The sequence below is a fragment of the Notamacropus eugenii genome, chromosome 3 (assembly GCF_028372415.1).
Source record: "Notamacropus eugenii isolate mMacEug1 chromosome 3, mMacEug1.pri_v2, whole genome shotgun sequence".
NCBI classification, from domain to species: Eukaryota; Metazoa; Chordata; class Mammalia; order Diprotodontia; family Macropodidae; genus Notamacropus; species Notamacropus eugenii.
In genome coordinates, this window is record NC_092874.1 from 401564377 (window position 1) to 401585312 (window position 20936).

General features: G+C 38.7%; 1 protein-coding gene and 1 long non-coding RNA gene across 13 annotated transcripts in view; one reads left to right on the plus strand and one right to left on the minus strand.

Annotated features, from left to right (window-relative positions):
* The window catches only part of PALM2AKAP2 (PALM2 and AKAP2 fusion), a 536456-nt gene that overhangs the window by 324573 nt on the left and 190947 nt on the right, over nt 1-20936 (plus strand). The window lies entirely within an intron of this gene.
* The window catches only part of LOC140530993 (uncharacterized), a 53873-nt gene that overhangs the window by 15320 nt on the left and 17617 nt on the right, over nt 1-20936 (minus strand). For 2 of the 7 annotated variants that reach the window (XR_011976234.1, XR_011976235.1), the window contains exons 2-4: nt 18519-18649; nt 3329-16500; nt 24-508 (exon numbers count right to left, since the gene is read on the minus strand). This is a non-coding gene — a long non-coding RNA (uncharacterized lncRNA). The remainder of the gene's footprint in view (nt 1-23; nt 509-3328; nt 16501-18518; nt 18650-20936) is intronic. The other 5 variants (XR_011976237.1, XR_011976238.1, XR_011976239.1 and 2 more) reach the window with 5 other exon arrangements.

The window sequence follows — 20936 nt, forward strand, 5'->3', positions numbered from 1 at the left end:
GAAAATTAAGATAAAAATTGTACCTTGACATCTCTTGAATCAGTTCACAAAGCATAGGGGGTTCATTGGATGGAGTTCCAGGTCTAGAGTCAGGAAGACTTATCATCATGAGTTCAAATCCAGCCTCAGACACTTACTAGCTGTGTGACCCCAGGCAAGTCACTTAACCCCTGCTTGCCTCGGTTTCCTCATCTGTAAAATAATCTTTAAAATGAGAAGGAAACAATGAACCACTTTAGTATCTCTACCAAGAAAACCCCAAATGAGGCCACTAAAAGAGTAGGACGTAACTGAAAAATGACTGAACAACAAAAAGAGGCTGTTATGGACAAGGGGTTACAGTGGCAGAGACAAAAACACCTACCCTCAAAGAACTTACATTCTACTTTCAGTAAACCTAATGCAAATGATCCCTTTGAGAATATTTGATATCATGCATATGGAGATTGGAGAAGCTGCAAATGGGCTTTGTCTTACCCCAGTTCTAAAAGCTTCTTGATGGAGTGTTCTGAAATGAAAAAAAGTTATCATTTTGAAAGTAAAATTTAGAATTGCTTGACAGCCTATAGAAATCCTTCAAGGAAAGACTCGTAAGATGTAATTGGAATTTGGAGTTATTCATCTTCAAAGCAAGAAAAAAAACCCACATGAATAAAAGGGCTTTAGTCAACAACATACATTCAACACACATTAATTAAGGGCTCTGTTGTGCTGTTCTAGGCACGGAGGGGGATACAAAGTGTAAATCAGACATCTTCTCTATTCTTTTGCAGTTTTAAAGGGGGATCAGACCCAAGCACAAATAACTATAATTCATAGCATGTATTCAGCACTTAGCTTGGTATGGCATTCAGTAGACCCTTAATAAGTGCCAATTGACTGACTGTTTGACTGATAAATGCAGTGGAGAAGTAAAAGCATCTGAGTGAGGTCCATGTAGGAGTGTCAGTACTAATCAGTAGGTCAGAACAAGTTTTTTGGAGGAGGAGGTATTTCAGTTAGGTGTAATAGGCAAAGGTGAGAATGGAGGGAATATGTGAAAATATAAACAAAAGAAATGAAGTGAAAGAATGGAGAGCATATCCAGAGCACTGAGAATGGTGTGTATCAAGTACAGAAAAGTATATGGATGGAAATAATAATAGATAATGACCTGTAAGTTAGGGTGGCAGCAGATTGTAAAAGACCTCAGATGCTAGGCAAAGGAGCATGAGCTTTATTTGGTGGGTAATAGGCAGCCACTGGAGTTTTTCTTCTTTTTTAGTAGAGGCTTATAAGAGACTTGTCCCAGGACTCATTGTATGGGAATCCAAGGTCATTTTGTCCCTCATCCTGGCTTTCCATCTATATGACATACTGCCTCTCAGCTATCATTCTGCTGCTAGGGTTCCTTCCACTACTCCCAGCTCCATCCAGTTCCAGGTACTGCCATGTCTTTATGATGACATTTTAATGATGACACTTTGAAATGGAGTTTCTGGGAAGGAAGTGGGTCTCCACCTCTACCCCTCACCTGACTAGAGAATTTTCAAGCAAAGACTGCATGATCACTTGTTAAGTATGTTGTAGAAAGAGGCAGCTAGATGTCTCAGTGAATAAAGACTAGGCCTAGAAGGAGACTTGAGTTCAGATCTGGACTCAGACACGTACTAGCTATGTGATCTTTGCAAAGTCACTTAATCTGTGCCTTAATCCACTGGAGAAGAGAGTAGTAAACCATTCCAAGAAAACGTTATATCCCCAGTGTTACTATGAATAGGACACAATTGAACAATGAAAAATGTTGCATAAAGGATTTTTGGTCAAGTATAGGTTGACCTAGTTAACCTGTGAGATCACTTTTAACCCCAATATTACTTACATGTGGATACTCCTTCCACAGATATCAATTCATGCCTTCTCATTCTATGCCATCCCTACCCTATTTTCCAATATGTCTCCCATATCCATCCAATATGATTGAATTCCTTCCTACAGTTCTTTTTATATCTCAGGAGTGGACCACCAATGTTTATTTTGCTACATAATTAGCCTGCCTCATTTTCATGTCATAAATTCTCTAAGTATTATTTTTTCATGCAGAAGCCATCACTGAAAACATGGTCCAGTTGACTTACATGTCCCATTCAGCCAAAGGACAATGGAAAAGTCAGTTTCCATCTTCTGTTACAGATAAACCAGGAATTTATCCAGCCTTTCCCTCCCTGTTTCAGGTCTCTCCTCAATGGACTAGAGCCCATTCTCCTTTTCTTTGCCAGTAATCTTCCTAAAGTGCAGGCCTGACCATGTCACATACTCCTCACCCCATTCAGTAAACTCCAGTGACTTCTTATCACCTCTAGGATCAAATATAAATTCCTTTGTTTGGTTTTTAAAGTCTTTCACAATAGTGTCCTTCCTACTTTTCCAGTGTTCTTATACTTTATTCCCTTCTACTTACTCTACAATTCAGTGGTAGTGGCCTTGTTGTTACTAGAACATAAACTCTTATCTCCCAATTCTATACGTTTTCATCATTGACTTGTAGAGCTGGAATGTTCTCCTTCCTCTTCTCCCTCTCCTTACTTCCTTCTAGATTTAGTCCATAATCTAACTTCTATAAGAGGCCTTTTCTGATCTCTCCAACCTGGCTTTCTTTCCTACTGCCAGTGCCTACCCTCTAAGATCATCTCCAACTTACCTTGTAAATTTAGACCTTACATGTACATAAAATTATTTATTTATATCCCTAGGGTATTTTTTTTAATATATCCTTAGGGTTTAGTTAGTGAGGTTTCTCACCAATAGTAAGTGCTTAATAATAATAATATTTCATAATATTACTTTTCAACTGGCTAACTGACTTGAATATGATATTTTATAATTAAGGCAATATACAGACAATACTCTTCTTAAAATCCATATCCTTTTCCTTATTTGTGATGTTAATAAATCTTTAGGCAACTACAGTAGTAATCACAATTTCAGTAAGATGACCCAAGATGCCATATTAGAAAACTCTGATTTTTTTTAAAGGTCTTCTTTCATGGTTAAGATTTTAAGGTAATATAAATTCAGAAGAAATCTAACTAAGGTCTAAATACTCAATTGACTTTTTTCTACATCTTATCTAATATATTGCACATTTTTTTAAGTTCAGTAGTCTGTAAGTTGGACACAATAAAGCCATTTCTGTATTTTTTCTGTTGCTAGAATTCACATTTCCAGTAAACCAAATTATTAATGGTTTCTTTAGAGTTTCTCACACTGTGATCCCTTTAAGTAGTGTGAACACCTTTCTTTGACAAAATTAAAAGGAACAACTTCATTAGAGAAGCCAAAATTGTACCTTCCTCTTCAGGGCTTTAAATAGCTATGCCCTAGATGAGTTGGCAGTTCTGGATGAGTGCAGGTCAGGATCTGCTTCTGCAGAGGGGATTTCTCCTTCCTCCATTCCCCCCCAGTGACCATTGCATCTAGTAACAGAATTCCTCTTCCAGAAGGTGACATGCCACCATCCAGCAGCTGGAAAGAATCCGGGCAAGAATGATCAAACCATAGGTGAAGAAGTAGACTTGGGTTCCCAGCTCAGCAACCTGACCTCCACTAGGGAGAGAAAAGATTTCCTGGACCAGCAGTACCATAGTAATGAGCAGCCTTGGCCACATGTCTTCTCTACATGTGTTTCTCACTACCACTGTGATCCAAACTTGTGCCTACTATTTCCACAGACAAAATATGTTTTAGTGGTAGGAATGCTTTGTAGGTACTTGGTCTACTGTGTCATCTTAGTAAATAACTTTTCAAAGAGCTACTCTTATTTTGTCTACTGGCTGATTATTAATGGGAAGCAGACCAGTGGGGGCTCATAAGCTCTGGTATTACGAGTATAAATCGTACCCTAGAACTTCAATTAACAGATGCCTTCCATAATCAGAACCCTAGAGTGCAAGAGAAAGTTGCAAAAATGGCCAAAAGAGATTGCTACACTAGTATGCTCTATACCTAGGTTTGATACCTATAATTATCTCCAACTTACAAATGTCTACCATAACCCCCATCCTTCGATAATTCACCAATCAATGTGGTGCTGAATTTGAACTTCGATAATCTGACTTAGGATCCTGGCTCTGCCATTTATTGCCTCTCTGAATTTGGACAAGTCAATCTGGGCCCCAAATTCCTCATCTGCAAAATGAAGAGGTTTCTGGTCCCTTCCAGCTCTCAGTCTCCAAACCCCTGATCTCACCATAGGAACCATTGTGAAAAAAATGGGGGTGCTTAGAGAACACATGAGTTTAAAAGTAGAGAAAGGAAGCTATAAATGGAGGAGATTTGGTGGAGGTGACCTCTCATGTGAATCCAAAGATGGGGCTTGACAGTCTAAGTCATTGACCCTTCCCATGTAATCCCCACCCCCACTTGCCTGAATTTTCTCCATAAAAACATAACAACAGCCATCACTATCAGACATGACATCATTCGCTGAACATATTAGAAGTCATTTAATCCAACCTACAATTTAAAATTTTAGCTAGACTCAACCCTGTTTCCAAGAAGGAGTAAATTCTCTTCTTTCTATCAACTTTCATCGATCACCTTCCTCCTACTTCTTCTTTATATTCCCCTTTTTACTTCTTCCTAACTTTATCATTTCCTTCTTACTTTTCCTTTCCCTTCCCTCCTTTTTTCTTTCTTCTTTTTCCTAGACAGCATGGCTCTATGCATCCAAGACACAGAACTTAAACTAATATAATAATTAATCCTCTGAAAACTAGCCTTGGGACATAGCTACCATGGATAACCTTGTTTCTTTCTTTTCTCCTTTCAACACTACTCTACTCTAACTTTACAGGCTGATAATGGTCATTCACTCAATAGGTCATCTTTTGCACCCCATGTTAGAAACTGTTTCATGCCTTTCCTCATCCTAATGGTTCACTACTAAGCTCCATTTTAAGAATCTGTATGGGAAATATGGAATTCTAGATTGATTGCTGGCCTCAGAGTCAGGACCACCTGGATTCAAGTCCTGCTTCTGACATTTAATAGCTTTGTAGCCATTCATCCTTTCCTTCCACTAACTCTGATCTTCCTGGATCCCATCAGGACAGTTGGTGGAGAAGAGTAATAGGCCTGCTCACACCACTTGGATGACCTGGGAGTCACCACCCCAATTCTGGTGATATGAAAGAACTCTAAATCTTACTATCTTCCCTGTCACCTTGCACTCTAGACCCAAAGGCAGTGCCATATGATATGCTGATTTACCCTAAGAATTCTTGGTCTTTATCAACCACTATACCTGTGATTTCTGGGCCATTCCATCCATTTTGCAACTAAATTCTTTTATATGTGTTATCCCCAATTACAATGTGAACTTCTTTAGAACAGGCAGTTTCATCTTTTCCATTTTTATCCTCAGTACTAAGTATAGTTATTGCTTGACCTATAGTAAATGCTTAATAAATACTTTTCATTCATTCATTTAATCTGTCAGGGCCTCAGTTTCCTCATCTATAAATTCAGTCAATCAGGAAACATTTGTTAAGCACTGACTGTGTGCCAGGTGCTATTCTAAGCATACAGTGGCAATAATACATGTAGTATTATCACGATATTGTTATAAGGCTCAAATGACATGCTATATACAGAGCACTATGTAAATGTCAGTTATTAATGTTTCTTTTGGAAAAGATATTCTTGAGTTCCAAATAATTGACTTACTAAAACTTTTTCACCTGTTCATAAATCTAAGGATTACCTATATGAAAATATGTACTTAGCATCATCAAAGCCTCTAAGGCTATCTCCGAGAATGCTTAATTTGCCATTTTACCTGATTTGGATAGCTACTAATTGCTTATTAATGAATTTTGTCAAATTACTGGTTATCAGACCAGTCAACATGGGAAATGTTTAACCTTCATTTGGATTCAGGATGTGGCAGTGGCTGAACTGTAAAGCATATTGACCATATTGGCAGAACTGACCACCAGACAGGGTATTAAGGATACTGAACTCTTTAGTAATCTCCTTAATATGTCCCTTAGCATATGGAAAAGCACCCCTCGGGAGCAAATAATTGTGGCAAGATTGCCAGTGTCTGTCTCCCTAGACATGCACTCTTCTCTTTTTCTTTATCCTCATGCACTTTTGAAAGAGATTATTTATTTCTGAGAAAATGTCTTCATTTCCAGATCATACATTCCATACCTGGAATTTGTTTATCAGAATTTCTAAAGTTGAACCTGGTATGATGAAATTTATAAGACTATAGACTTACTTCCTTTTATACTGTACACTTAATCCCCTTTAAAGAACAGATGTCTCCCTGAATACTTCAATATAAATCTAATTATTGCAAATCAAGTAAATTTAAATTCACTGAAGAACTGATTTTTAAAGGAAATCTGAAAGGAATAATTTTTTTTCAATCAGAGGAATCCTTTTATGATGCAATCAGTTTATCCATTTTGCAACTTTGAAATGCCATTTTCCCCCTTAAAAAGCAGAGAGCATTTTGATTTAATGTGATCAGATGTCTTCTTTCTTTTTTTATTATTAGGAACTTGACAAACAACAACAAACAACAACAAACATTTCCCCACCAAAAAGAATTTTAAATGAGGATTGCATACCATAAATGGCCTGTTTTTTCTCTTTACAGAGTGTCTCAAAAGTCTTGGTGCATTTTTAAGCCTTTTAAAGATAGGCCCCACTCTCTGTCAGAATCCTTGGATTCTCTTCCATCTCCTGGTGGATTTACAATGTTTGGAGCATCTATCTTTTTTGGTCCCTTTCTCATTGCACAACTTGGTATCAGCTTCATTGCTAGCTATGGCCCTAACGTTCCAAGAGGATGTTATAGACTGTGCTGGTTACAAATCTCCTGTAAGAATCCTGTAAGTAGTGGTATAGTGATAAGTTTCAAAACTGGTAGAAAGGAAGGAAGGAAGGAAGGAAGGAAGGAAGGAAGGAAGGAAGGAAGGAAGGAAGGAAGGAAGGAAGGAAGGAAGGAAGGAAGGAAGGAAGGAAGAGAAAGAGGAAGAAAAACATAAAACACACTTTTAAATTTAATTTGCTTTATCATTTTTTACCACATTCTTAAGTCTAGACAATCAACAATAAATCAAACCCTGATTTGTAGTTTTTGCCAATTTCTGAGTTTTACATTCACACTGAAAATTTCACAATCTGCCTGGGTTTGAGCTGGCTTCAACACACCCCTGCCTGTAAAGTTCCCCCTATCCTGAGGTTGCCTGCGGGTGAGGGTGGGCGTGTGCTGTTCCCGTCTTGTCTATTGTATTGGGTGCCCCAGAAGTAGAGATTTCTGACCTCTTAGAGGGTCCATGGATTCTGGAGCTTGTTGGAGGTGGGCCAACTAATGGAAAATCCATTTTTGGAGGGCATTTACAATGGAACATCATGAGACAAATGCACCACATCATCTATAGAAGAATCTTCCAAGTTTTATCCAAATTTTTCAATTACAATACAATTAAATCCAATCAACATTTATTAAGTAACTCCTATGTGTAAAGCATTTTTTAGGTCCTGGGGAATACAAAAAGATTAAAAGTCCCACTCCTTCTAGAGCCCATAGTTCAGTTAAGACAGGTGTAGAATCCATAAATATGTGTGGTGAAGGAATGCACTGGCCCCATCTCTTGCTGTGGCTCCACTGGGAGCCTTCTGAGTGCTGGCTTCCAGACTTCAGGAAAAGGTCAGACTTATATACACTCCCTGGTCCTGCCTCCCTGTGCGGTGATCCATGGGAACTCCCCTTTCCCGCTTCTGTTCTAATGTGCAAGAGCCAAAATCTCACTGGCTTTCAGCCCCAGATCAGAGTTCTGTCTTCCTCCACCCACTCCATGATTCCTTGCCTCCACTCCAAATCCTGGCAGGCTTCTGTCAGTCTTCTTGTATAGTGCTCTAATCAGTAGTGGAGCTTACTGGTTTTTCTCTTTGATTTCTTTCTGGTACATTTTTAGAACTTTGTTGGCAAGTGCATGGGAGAGTTAGACTCCCTTAGGACTTTTCATATCAATATCTTAATCCACAGTCTATCTGATAAGTCTTTTTTCATATAAATTCCTTTTTTTCTCCTCATTTCCTCCAGACATTCAAACAGATAAATATTCTGCTCAGTAAAAATACTGCCTTTTCGCATTCACATTTTTGCCAGTTTTAATGTAAACCTTAGACTTACAGACACATTTTCATAAATTAATTGTACAAGAAATGTACATATGTTGGGGTTTTTTTTCTTTTTCACAAATTAACAGTTTTCTTTTCTCAGTCCCTTGTAATTCTGGCCTTTCTGGTTTTTGACATTATTCTGTGTTTCACATAAACCAAAATTCAAGGTGTCACCTATTTATTTAATTTATCAATTAATTAATTAGTTAATTAAATTTATTAATATAATATTAGTATTTTATTATGTAGAGAGGACAAAAAATCAATCAACAAACATTTATTAAGCACCAATGGGGGGAGAGGGGGCTGTGTTAAGTGTTGCTAATGCAAAGACAAGAAAAACCATTCCTGTCCTCAAGACGCTGACCTTCTAAGGGGCTGTGGGAGGAGGAACACTCTTATCTAGGTATATATCAAATCAAAATGCAAGGCAACCTTGGAGGGGAAGGCAATAATAACTGGGGGGACCAGGAAGGGCCTCCTGAAGGAGACAATACTTGTCATTGTTGAGTTGTTTCAGGCATGTCCAATTCTTTGTGCCGCCATTTCTTGGCAAAGATACTTGAGCTGAGTCTTAAAGGAAAACAAACATTCCAGGAGTCAGAAATGAAGAGGAGGAGTTGTCCGGGTGTGGGGAACAGTGAGTGCAAAGACACGGAGGTGAGAGATAGAGCATTGTATGTGAGGAACCGTAAGCAGACCTGTAGGTCTGGACTCTAGTGAATGTGGGAATGAGAGATGCATAAGTTGACTGGAAAGATAACCAGGGCCCAGGTTGTGAAAAGCTTTAAATTTCAAACAGACAACTATACATTTGATCCTAATAGTAATAGGGAGTCATAATAGTTTGTTGAGTAGTAGAGTAACATGATCAGACCTGCAATTTAGGAAAATCACTTGGGTGGCTACATGGAAGATGTATTGCAACAGAGAGAGACTTGAGGAGACAGTGGCAGGAGTTTAGCTGTAATAGTTTAGGGGTGAGGTGTTGAGGGCCTGAACTTGGGAGAGGGGCAAAGGGAGCATGTTCAACAGATGCTGTGGAGAGGAAAACAAGATTTGGCAATTGATTAGGTATGTGACATGCATGAGAGTGAAAGAACTGCGGGTGAAAACAATGTTCCAACTGTGCCAGGTGCATAGTAGGAGCTTAATAAATGTTGATTGATTGAAACCTAAATAAAAAGGAGAATGGTGAAAGATGGGTTTAGAGAGAAAGATTCTGAGTTCTGTTTTGGACTTGTTGAATCTGAGACGCCAACAGGCCACATCTCCAATATAAAGCAATTATTTGCTGGGAGAGGAAGGGGAGAGTGGAGAGGTTTCTAATGTTCAGACTACTTTTCAAGTAATTCATTTCTTGTCATTTATGCAAAAGGTTATGTTAGAGGCCTACACTTCTTGACCTTCAAATATCGTCATTTTGTTGTACTTCTTTTAGCTTATTTTTAGTGGAGAACTAATGGAAAATGTGTAACTTTTCTTTTAGGACATTTACCGTTGAATGGCATGGAATAAAAGTTTTAAGTTACGTTTATAAATGTCTTCCAAGTTATATTTCAGTTTTCTATTAGCAATTCAATTCAATTCAACACACATTTATCATATACTTATTAGGTGCAAAGCATTGTCCCACATCCTGAGAAATACGTAAGTATTAGTAAGTCTTCTAGAATTTACAGTCTAATAGAGCATTAAGATATTTACTCAGATAACTATAATATGTAATAATGCATAATAAGTGCATCAGAAAGATGCAGAATACAATGAGGAAAGTGTTAGACTTGCAGTTAAGAGAGCCCTTACTTATTTTCTTTATTGTTGCCTTGTTTTTATATTACAAACATTTACAGATTATGCTCATTTCCTGAACAATCTCTTTTACCAAAGTAAAAGTTAAGTAAAAATACTAATACATTGACCTCATCTGAAAGTGGATGTAACATTTCACAGGTATAGAATCCCCTATTCTCTATTTTTAAAAAGCGACATCTAAGAGTGAAGCTTGTTACAAAAACAGATTAGAAGAGACTTCATGAAGGAGATATTTGAGTTGAACTTTAAAAGACAGAATCTAAAAAGAAGGAAAACAATTCAGGTGCTGGAAGCAGTGTAAGCAGTAGTCTGGGGGCATTTTTGAAGGACAGAGAAGAGTCCAGTTTGACTCATGAATCTTGTATCTGGAAGGGAGCATAAAAGTGTTGTAAAATTGTGGAGGGTGATGAATGCTAGTCAAAGGAGTATGTAGTAGAAAAATAAATAGGGAGCCCTTGAAGATTGTTGAGCAGGATAGGGAAATGACCAGAATTTTGCATATGGATTTTTAATTTGGCAATGATATGAAGAAAATCCAAGCAGGAAGACCTATCAGGAAACTATTTCAATAGTTCAAGGCAATGGAAATGAAAACTTGTACTAGAATGGTAACATTGATAGAGGTATGGGTAGGTTGAGAGAGGAAGATGATAAAAGATGCCTCAGATGGAATCAATAGGAATGACTAGATAAGACAGACCTAGTAGGAAAAATCAAAGATGTAAAGCTGTGAGCATGGGATGGTAGGTGAATGGGCATGCCACTGATTAAAATAGTCAGGTCAAAAGGAGGAAACATGTTTAGGGAGAATATATCTAAACTCAGCTTTTAGATGATAAGTTCAGTTCCAATACTTTATTTGTTGTAGTTCAGTCATGTCCAACTAGTCGTGAACCCATCTGGGGTTTTCTTGGCAAAGGTATTGTAGTGGTTGACATTTCCTTCTCTAGCTCATTTTACAGATGAGGAAACTGAGGCAAATAGGGTTAAGTGATTGACCCAGGATCACATAGCTAGTAAGTGTCTGAGGCTTAATTTGAACTCCAGTCTTCCTGACTCCAGGACTCTATCTGCTGATAGAGGACTCTATCTGCGGAGCCACTTAAATGCCCCAATATTCTTTTTAGAGAGTTTCCTTTGGGGTACAATAACTCAGACCCTAGAGGATTCTCCTTTCCTATAATCAGCTCTTGCAAACAGCAGTCCTTTTCTTCCAAACAAATGAACTCCCCAGCCTCCACTGCAGAGCCTGTCTGTTTTCAGTCAGATGGGCTCAGCTGGTCTCAGCTTAAAGCAGCTGTGATTGTATATTCTTCTCTGCTTTGCTTGTCTGCTTCTGCTGACGCCTCAGCTCAGACAGTTTCTGTGTTCTGTCTCTTTGACAGAACTCTGCAGCTTCTATTCTGGCTTCTCCGCGACTCTCCTGCCTGAAATCAAGGTCTCCCCACATATGATGACCCAGATTTATTTTGGGTTAAAAAAACCCAGTTCCACATTTCAGACACATATTACGCAAGTAACCAACATACATTGTCCCATAGTCCCCATAAAGCTCTTTAATTCAGGATTTCACAGCTATAAACTTCCAAGTCCTAAAAAACAGTCATATGTATACAGGGGTATTATGAGACTCAAATGAAATAATGAATATAAAGCATATTACCAACCTTAAAGCGTTATATAAATACCATTTGTTATAACTGTTGTTCACTTACCATATGAAGGCTTCCAACATGGCAATAACTTCATTCCTGAGGCTGCTCCTGCTGAGCTCGAACAATAAAGCAATACAAGGCTTGCTGGTTAGTTTTTAATCAATCAACAAACATTGATTAAGGTCTTCCTATGAGCCAGCCAGGGACTGTGCTGAGCTTTGTGGATACAAAGAGAAAGGGAAGAGAGTCTCTGTATTCAAGGAGTTTCCAATCTAATGAGGGAGTGTGCAACATGCAAACAAATGTAGTATATACAAAGCAAGTTATATACTGGGCAAATAGGAATTAATTAATAGAGGGAAGGTCCTAGAATTATAGGGGTCAGGCAGGGCTTCTAGTAAAAGAAGGGATTTGAGTTGGGTCTTAAAGGAGACTAAAATATTCAACAACCAGTTTCTTGTGGGGAAAAAAACATATATATAAAATTTTAAGTTTAGTCTGATTTAATAACATTTTTTAACGTCTAGACAACTAACAAAATGATTTGTAGAATCTGCCAAATTCTATGTATATATGCTCACACTGAAAATTTAGCAATCGCTCTAATTGTCATTTAGGCCTGGCCCTAGATCACTTGTGTATATAAATCAGCTGATGGGAAATAATGCACTACAACCATCTTTATCACCAGTAAATACCTTTGCCTCAGAGCTGCTTTCTTCTCAGAACAGTGTTTCCCTTCAGGTTGCTTTTCTCTGTATCTCATACAAATGTCATTTTTCCTTCTTTCAGTAAACAAAAAATCTACACAAAAAGGAAGGAATACTTTATGCCTATTATGGGGAATCTGAGCAGCACAGATTATCAAGAGCTGGATGGAATCTCACAGTTCATCTAATTGTCACCTTATTTTAGCTAGCACTTATGAAGTGCTTTATGGTTTTCAAAGCACTTTAAATGTTATCTCCCTGGATCTTCAAAACTACTCTGTGTGGTAGATGCTAATATTAGCACTATTTTACAGATAAGGAAACTGAGGCAGACAGAAGTTAGGTGACTTCCTCAGGGTCACACAGTTTGTAAGTATCTGAGGCAAGATTTAAATCCAGGTATTTCTGATTACAATGCAGGGCTCTATCCACTTTGTCACCTACCTGCCTTTTATCCCCTTATTTTACAGGTGAAGAAACTGAGTCTAGAAGGATCAAGTAGTAAATCCAGTAGTCAAACCCAGGTTTACTGACTTCCAAGTCCTGTACTTTTTTTAAACAATGTAACACTATGCTACACTCTCTGTTCATGCACTCTCTCTCCTTCTTGGGCAATCTCTTTTCATTCTGAGCTCTGTGTGACCCAGGCTCTGTGTGACCACAGGCTCCATGTATTAGGCCTATTAATGGGCAGGGAAGATCTTCCTATTCTATTAACATTGCATTTGGCCCCAAGATCTTTCATGTCCATTACATAGGCTGATGGGACTTTAGGGGTAGCTTGTATCAACATAACTTACATAGCAATATAAAAGGGATAACACAAAATAAACACATAAAACAATATCTTAGGGTGGGGGCTTGGGCATAAGCCCCCCATCATTCCCCCTCAAACAAATGGGACCCCAAATCCCTTGGGGTAAGGAACGAAGGTCTTATCTTCTGAAACTACTTCCTGCTGAGATTGAACATAGAGCTGTCCCTGCCTCATGAAGTCCCATTCGAGAGGTCAGGTCCTTAGCTGGTAAGTGGAGCTTGGTCAGTGCCAGGTCTTAGAGTAGTCTTGGGCAGAGGATAACATCCAGCTTAAGCAGTGAGTCGTCTACAAGTGGAGGGCACTAAGTCTGGAGGAGACAAATATTGCAAACAGGTTAAACAGACAAAAGCCAAAAAGAATAAGGAGATAATAACCACAAGCAGGGTAAATAAAGCGTCAGCTGTGCTTCTTGATTCCATGAATCCACTAGAACTGCATTAATTTCTATCTTCCTTACTGAAAATTAGTATCTCCCCTCAGACAAATTTAAAGTTATCCTCTCAGTGTATCTTTCCCAGTGGCATATTCAGAAACAGAGACAATTACCACTATACATTCTTTCTTACGTAATTGTCCAATTTTCACCTTTAGTTTAACTTATCTGCCTGGTATTTCAGCCCCTCCCATTCCTATGATGGTAATAGGGGTTCCATGTTTAAATTTATCAGGGTCTCTTTATATAAGGGAGGCTTATCAGTGGTTGATCCATTTTTCCAATATATAGTTAAATTGATGTGGGATCTGTAATCGCGTTTGCATACTTCTTAAATCTGTGCTAGAACTTGACTGATTTCCTCTTCTCCCTGTAAGTGTGACAAACTTGGATACAATTATTCAGGAGGATTTGTAGGGGCAATTAGTACTTCCCTATTCCATCTAATATTAAGTCCCTTTTCCTGGTACATCTTACATAGTTTGCTAGTTGGAATACCTTCTATTCTTCCATAATCTGTTCCTGCTCTCAGTAAAGCAGTAAATTTTTCTGTTTGTTAATCTATTCTGACTTTGAATCCAGTGGCTATTTTCTCTTCTCTCTTGAGGAAATGTATCTTTTCCCCATTCCTCTAAGTCATCTAACTGTGCAGTCTTATCTAGCACCTCTGAAAGAGGGTGCCCTATTTCCCTAATTAGTAGAGTCAGAATTATGTGTTTATAAGCAGGAGGAGCAGTCTTCGCTCTTATCTTTCTATGAGAAATTGTTAAGGGAGTGCTGTGTCTTCAATCATAATTGCAGTTTTCATTACCTTTAACTTTTAACTTTAACTTCCTCACACAGTCTCTAAGTGAATAGCAGAATCTGTCTCCACTGTCTCCACTCACACATAGAATCAGTGAGATACTCTTTATTGCATCCCTCAGCAGCTAAAGCTAAAATCAGTTCCATTGTTACCTCCTTGAATATGGGAATCCCTAAAAGCTTGGTGTACAAAAAGATTCTAATACCTATAAACTTCAAACACTTTATGTAATCTACCCATACTCCTCTAGGCCCTTGTCACGATTCTCACCATCTAAGATACTTGTGCTTCTCCAATTTTTGGGGTGAATCGACTTAAAATATCTGACTTTCTCCTGCTTCCTTCGTAGTATTGGATGAACACGTGCATTCCTAGAAGCCTCCTCATCTAAATTTGTTTCATTTTCCTTCCATGCATCTTCCTCCGAGGTATCTGGGTCCCATTCAGGCCCCATGTGTGCAAGGGTTGCATTGCACCTTCCTTTTGTTAACTTTTCTCTCCCTTTTTGAGCTAAACTCACAGCTGTATTTTCTGCTACCACCTGATACTTTCTGGCTTGCTTTTCTAAAGGGAAGTTCTGGTGTTGTAGCATAGAAAGCTTCTCATACAAATTAACTAATTCCTTTTTCAGCTGAACCTTTTCCTCCAGCAATTTGTCTCTACTTTTACATATAGTACAATAGCTTATTAACAAGCCCCATCCTCTTGTACCTACGCCTGCCATTTCTTTCCCTGCTTCTATTGGTATTACTTATAAACATTTTCTAAATCTATGGGATTTCCCTTCTGTAGCCTCAGTTCCCAGTTTTCACAAAATCCTGTGCTTTTAGTCCATTCTCTCACAAGGGAAGAATAAAGTAAATCCTCCCACCCCAGGATATCCATTTCCTTCCCTAGAGCCCTCTTGTTTCCAAGTAGAGGTTTTATATTTTGCAATCCCATCCTCGTTGCCATTTGTAATACCAATGCAATACTCACAGAAGCCGCTATCAATATGCATGCATATTTGCAGGGTAAATTTTCAGAATATAATAAACTCTCTTCCTCAAAAGCAAAGCCAAAATATTTATTTGGGACATCATTAGAATACCAGGAGGTATTAACATTACACAAAACCCATGCAAACAATGCTTCAAAAACCTGCCTTTTAAAGTTACATAGGGAGAAGTCTGGGTGATAATTCAAGAAGTGGTAAGGATATTTGTTCTTGTCCTACCATAAGAACTTCTGAATTGAAAAGTCAGTTTGCATCAGAAGGTAAGAGGATGCCATTTGGGCAAATTCCTGGGATGCCTTTCTCCTATTTACTAGTCCTCTCCCTGCTTACACCCTACCCTTAGTCCAGAAGTTTGAATTTCATAAATGATCTGCAGGGAAACTACAACATAGCTGGCATAAGTTTTATTATCCAGTGGCAATTAATCAATCAACAGGAATGTATTAAGTACCTACTATGTGCAGGAACTATGCTAGATGCTGGAATACAAAGATAAAAATGAAACACTCTCTGCCCTAAAAGATATAGACATATATAATATTCATACCTACATGCACATATATGCACATATTTACAAATACATGCATGGGTTATATACACACATATATAAATATCTATACATACTTATTAACTGTCAACCTGAAAGTTTGGTTAAAAGAGGTAAACAGACTAGGTAATATAGAAATTCATACTGTTTTTTCCCTTGAAGCTACCAGATACGTGATCATGGAGCCAAAACTTAAATTTTGACTGTCAGATAAAAGAATGAGAAGCCTTAAGTATGTTTTAGAACAATTCCAGCTCAAGATGTTTATACCACTCAAATTTTTGATCTCCATATATGTTTATTTCTCTTACTTGATTTCCAAAATCCTTTTTGAGCTCTTCCATGGCCTAAGACCAATTCATATTTTTCTTGGAGGCTTTGGATGTAGGAGCTTTGACTTTGTTGTCTTCTTCTGTTTGTATATTTTGGTCTTCCTTGTCACCAGAGTAAGATTCTATCGTCTGATTCTTTTTTCTGGTTTTTGCTCATTTCCCCAGCCATTTACTTGACTTTTGAGCTCCTTGTCAAGGTGGCTCTCTGCTTGGTGTGGGAATAGGGGGTTTATTGTCATCCGCTCAATTCCCCCCCAATATTCCCCAAATTTGTGTGCCTAGAGCTCCAGAAACAACTGCTGCCTCTGCCCCTGTTATGGCTGCTGCAGGCTCCTCCACCCACTCTGCTACTTTGGGGCTATGACCAGACCAATCTGCTCTCTCACACAGGTCTTACAGGTTTTTTCCACTGACCTTCTATCTTAGGCATTTTAGGGTCATGAAGTCTGGAAACCTCCACAGGTGCCAGAGATTCAGTCCCCCCTCCACCCCCTTCCCAAGGTTTGCTCAAGTCCTGTCTGTACTGGCATGGCCCATGCTGGACTGTGCTCTGCTCCCAGTGTAGCATGGTAGATGCTTCCCCATTGACCTTCTAGGCTGTCTTGGGTTGGAGATTTGCTTCACTCCATCATTCTGTGAGTTCTGCAGTTCCAGAATTTGTTTAGAGTCATTTTTTACAGGTATTTGACTAGGCCTGGGGAGTCCATGCTTTTACTCCACCAACTTGGCTCTGCCCCAATCTCCATATATGTTTAACCATAGTATGAGAAAGGAATTTTTAAGATAAGAGAGTTGACAAAGTGTCAATTGAAATTATGACCCAGGATATCTACATTTTCTTTACCATTAATAATACCCACAAAATAAAGGTAATCTTGGAAGTAGTTGTAATGGGAGGTCATGTAGAAGATGGCACTGGATTAGCTTTAAGTTATATTTCCTGATTTGCATTCTCCCTTTCATCTATGAATAATTAAAATGTTAAGCCAGAAGTTAACCTAGTGCATACTTAACAGGGTAAGTAAAATTTAGAGTCAAAACAGTGCTGCTGTTTCACCATGTCTCTGAGGATCAGAATTATTGTTCTATAAGCTGTGTTAAAACTGCTATAGATCCTTTTCTGCCAATTTTCTTTCTTCCTTTCTTTTTTTGCTGACTATTTTTGGAAAGAGACAAGTTGTTATTTCCCAAAATCTACTTAAAGAAATTCTAAACTTCCATTCTTCTTTAGTGTGTTCTTTCTTGAGGAGTTGGCAGAAATGAGAAATATGGATTTAGAGCTGCGAGGGACCTAGGTGGTCATCTAGCTGAATTTTCTCATTTTGTACACAAGCACACTGTGGACTAGAGAGGAAGGGGAATTTGTTCAAGGGGAAGGAAGGAAGGAAGGAAGGAAGGAAGGAAGGAAGGAAGGAAGGAAGGAAGGAAGGAAGGGAGGGAGGGAGGGAGGGAGGGAGGGAGGGAGGGAGGAAGGAAGGAAGGAAGGAAGGAAGGAAGGAAGGAAGGAAGGAAGGAAGGAAGGAAGGAAGGAAGGAAGGAAGGAAGGAAGGAAGGAAAGGATAACTAAGTACCTATTATGTGCCAGGCATTATTCTAAGTACTTAATAAATATTATCTTATTTGATCCTCACAACCAGCCTATAAGGTAGATACTTTTATCATCCCCATTTTTCAGTTGAGGAAACTGAACCAGGCAGAGGTTAAATGACTTGGCCAGGGTCACACAGCTAGTAAGGGAAATGATTAGTGAGATGCTCTCACAAAAGCCTGGAGAGAATTGCATGAACTGATGCAAAGTGAAATAGACTGTGTACAAAGTAACAACAATATTGTAAGATGATCAGCTGTGAATGACAGTTATTTTCAGCATTACAAATATCCATGACAACTCTGAAGGACTTATGATGAAAAATGCTACCCATCCCCAGAGAAAGAACTGATCGTGTCTGAATGCAACTGAAGCATACTTTTTAAACTTTACTTTTCCTGAGGGTTTTTGGGGGAGGGGTTCTTTGTTTTCTTTCACAACGTGACTGTTATGGAAATGTTTTGCATAACTACATATGTACACCCTGTGTCAAATTGCTTGTCTTCTCTGTGAGGGTGGGTGGGGAGGGAAGAAGGGAGAGAATTTGGAACTCAAAGTTTTAAAAACAAATGTTAAAAATTGTTTTTGCATATAACTGGGGAAAAATAAAATGCTAATAAAATAAAAAAAATAGTTACCTGATAGCAAACTCTTTTCATTAAGGATGCATCCTGTCTCCTTAAGCTGCTTCAGATTCTTAGTTTGGAAGCAAGAGAGTCTGTTGAAACTCAAATCTGCTGAGTAGTTGAGTAGGCGAATTTGCAGATGGCTGTGGAGAGAAACAGCATAAATATCCCTGCTCTAAGTTATGAACACATTTCCATAGTCTGTCAAAACAATATCTCATTTTGAAATAGGAGACACATAAAATGAATCACCCTATCTCCACGTATCCTCCCCCACAAGAAAGTCGTAAAAGCACATGAAGGAAATGTGACATAGTAGAAGAAGAAATAATCTTAAAGTCAGAAAGACTTGGATTCAGATCTTGCTTCTTGAGACATACTGGCTGTGTGATTCTGAACAAGTATCTTAACCTCTCAGTGCTCTAGGCAGTTTTCCAAGACAATATGTTGTAGGGAAGGTGCTGACTTGCATTGACAGAGAAGTTCTTTACTGGACAATCCCTCCATCAATGAAATCATAGGTCTAGTCCATATTAATTAATTGATTGATTAATTAATCAGTCAATACTTATTAGAGGCCTACTGTGTGCTAGGCACTGTGCTAAGTTCTGGAATCCCTATGCCTAAATTCACAAGAAACTCTAGGCCAAATGACTTTCAATTACACATTTCTTCCATTTAATGCCTAGTCTTTGCAAAGCACCCCACTAGTTTCTGGCCATAGCTGTAATGTAAGGTCCTTGATGACAGGTGCTATTTCAGTTTTGCTTTTGGATCCCCATAGCTTAGCACAGTGCCTTGCACACAGTAGGCATTTCATCACTCCAGTTCTCCTGCCTGGTCTCTAGCCAGGATTAAATATTAAATCCTCTCTCTGGAATTCAAAGCCCTTCACCACGTAGCTCCAACGACCTTTCTAGTCTTATACCTTATTCACCTCTCGCCTGCCCTGCCTGAGCATTCAGTGATCTGGTGACACTGACCTCCTGGTTGTTCTTTGAACAAAATACTCCACCTCCAACTATTCCAAGTATTTTCACTAGCTGTCCCCTGTGCCTGGAATGTTCGCCCATCCTCACCTAGACTTCTTGGCTTCCCTGGCTTCTTTCAAGTCCCAACTAAAATCCCATCTTCTACCAGAATCCTTTCCTGATCCCCTCTAATTCTAGTGCCTTCATTCTGTTGATATCTCCAACTTAACCTGTATAGGGGTCCTTTGTCCATGGTTGTCCGTATATTATCTCTCCATTAGACTGTGAACAGATGACAAACTATCTTTTGCCTTTAGAATGAACATAACAGCAAGCACTTAGTACAATTGATACTTTCTCCCCCCCAAAAAATTACTAATGCAGGGAACAGGTACCCACAGCTTTGGCAGAGAGTGCTAGTGTGAAATTCTGAATTCATCTCAAGATGAGGAGAGCCTTCTTCCTGCCCTTTGGCTGGACCTTAAGTCAAGAAGATTCGTCTTCCTGAGTTCAAATATAGCCTCCAATACTTACTAGCTGTATGACCCTGAGCAAGTCACTTAACCCTGTTTGCCTCAGTTTCTTCCTCTGTAAAATGAGCTGGAAAAGGAAATGGTGGACCACTCTAGTATCTTTGCTAGAAAAATCCCAAGTAGGGTCATGGTCAGACAGACTGAAAGGATTGAACAACAACAGGAAACAGGTGCCATTTTGGAACCATCTCAGGGTGAAAAGAGCCTTCTTACTATCTTTGTATCTCAACATCTTGGAAGCCTGAGTGTTTCATCCTTACAAAGGGGCATTTTTGAGTACTCTCCTCTAAGTCTGAAGGGTAAAGGAGAATACAATTTGATGAAAATGAGAGAGGAAAGGTTCATGGTGCATTATTTTAAATGATGTTTTAAAGGCTCTTGAGGCACAAACCAATTTTATTTTTAAATGGTTTGTTGTGCTCTAGTAAGCTTGCCTGTGGAGATCAATGTTTTTTTTTACTCAACCACTCTGTTATTCCTAGGACATTTAAGGAATTGTTTGGGTTTTTTTTTTTAAGGTTTCCATATTTGGAAGGATCTCCCAGATATTGATAAGTACTGAACCTGCTTTATTTTCTAATTCCTTAATCTTCCAGTTCAGTGAATTTTCTCTTCAGGGTTTCTGTAGTGCTGTGATCCATATCCATAGTGCCCAGTTTATCAGTAACCTACAGCCTGAATTTACTTACCTGGAAAAGTGGTTCTTGTCTAATAAAATGATTTAAAAGTCAACTAAAATTCCAGCCTGATTGTGGATTCTGTTCCCAGATTAGGAAAATGGAAGGTACTGAGGTCTCATTAACAATTAAAATTAGCAGCTGGTGCCCTGGGCATAATGTTGGCTTCCAGTGCTGGATCAGAGAACCTTCTGGCTCTCAGAGTTTTAAACATATCTGGTGGCAAAAGGGACATTTCTGGGTAGAAGG